Genomic DNA, 1566 nt, shown 5'->3' with positions numbered 1-1566 from the left:
GATAGATATGAGATAGATAGATAGATAGATAGATAGATAGATAGATAGATAGATAGATAGATAGATAGATAGATAGATAGATAGATAGATAGATAGATAGATAGGATAGATAGATAGATAGATAGATAGATAGATAGATAGATAGATAGATAGATAGATAGATAGATAGATAGATAGATAGATAGATAGATAGATAGATAGATAGATAGATAGATAGATAGATTAGATAGATAGATAGATAGATAGATAGATAGATAGATTAGATAGATAGATAGATAGATAGATAGATAGATAGATAGATAGATAGATAGATAGATAGATAGATAGATAGATAGATAGATAGATAGATAGATATGAGATAGATAGATAGATAGATAGATAGATAGATAGATAGATAGATAGATAGATAGATAGATAGATAGATAGATAGATAGATAGATAGATAGATAGATAGATAGATAGATAATACAAAAGTCCAGCAGCACAGGCAACAGTGTGTGCAAGACCCAGGGAACCGACCAATGTCCCAAATATATAATAGTCAAAAATTAGGCATTCCCATTTAAGTGAAGCAAAAAAAATTGACTTTTATTCCATACGGGACGTTTTGGTCGAGGACCTTTTTGAGAGAGGTCTATGACCGAAACGTTGCGTATGAAAGAAAAGTCGATTTTTTTTGTTTCACCTAAATGGGAGCCCTTCACTTTTGTTGAATTTAACTACCAGAGAAACGTAGCCTAATTCCTGTTGCTTGCACAACCTGCCTTACTGAACGGTGCTGCTCCGGACTTTCTTAGATAGATATAGATAGATAGATAGATAGATAGATAGATAGATAGATAGATAGATAGATAGATAGATAGATAGATAGATAGATAGATAGATAGATAGATAGATAGATAGATAGATAGATAGATAGATAGATAGATAGATAGATAGATGGGTAGACAAACAAACTAGATGAGGGAGAAAAGGAATTAGCAGACTGGGACTTGGCGACAACTCTCAATAATAAAATGGTGGTAGCACACAGAAGTTCTAATGTTCATGATTTCCCCCTCTGCAGGTTTTGGCTGCTCTACATTCACCCTGTGGAATCTTTGTGTGTTTTTCTTTTATGAAGCAGACAGTCTGGGAGCAGATTTAGCCCTCGGTCCTCCCTTGGACATCGCCTGCTCCATCCTCTCTGGCTCTGTCCAGTGACGCATGGATGCTGCATATTTTCTCCAGTCTGGACCATTTCATAGATGAAGAAAAACAAACATTCCCCCAGCTGAGAGGCAGCCATGAGGAGAACTGAGGAGGAAGACAGACGGGCACATCCTCTCAAGGAAGGAAAAGGGCTGTGTGAAGAAAGAAAACAAAGGAGTCAATAGTCTTTGTAACCCTAACATGAACCAAGAATCTTGTGGACACACTCAGAGACCTCACCTCCCAGTAACTTCCCATTACCTTTCCCTGACACTCCATTGACTCCTACACAATGAGCTGTCCCACTATATACAGGGGAGGGAAGGTTTGCCCAGGAGAGTAGCATTCAAAGAGTGTTCGTATGTCATGAAGCCA

At 37.2% G+C, this 1566-nt stretch overlaps 1 long non-coding RNA gene across 1 annotated transcript in view; it reads right to left on the bottom strand.

Annotated features, from left to right (window-relative positions):
- Positions 1-373: 373 nt before the first annotated feature.
- Positions 374-1566, bottom strand: part of LOC142761385 (uncharacterized) — a 12987-nt gene continuing 11794 nt past the window's right edge. The window contains exon 3 of the long non-coding RNA XR_012883625.1: positions 374-1343. This is a non-coding gene — a long non-coding RNA (uncharacterized LOC142761385). The remainder of the gene's footprint in view (positions 1344-1566) is intronic.

The sequence above is a fragment of the Rhinoderma darwinii genome, chromosome 4 (assembly GCF_050947455.1).
Source record: "Rhinoderma darwinii isolate aRhiDar2 chromosome 4, aRhiDar2.hap1, whole genome shotgun sequence".
In the NCBI taxonomy this organism is placed as follows: Eukaryota; Metazoa; Chordata; class Amphibia; order Anura; family Rhinodermatidae; genus Rhinoderma; species Rhinoderma darwinii.
Note: the sequence above shows the minus strand (reverse complement) of the source record. Positions and strands in the feature narration are given on the sequence as shown.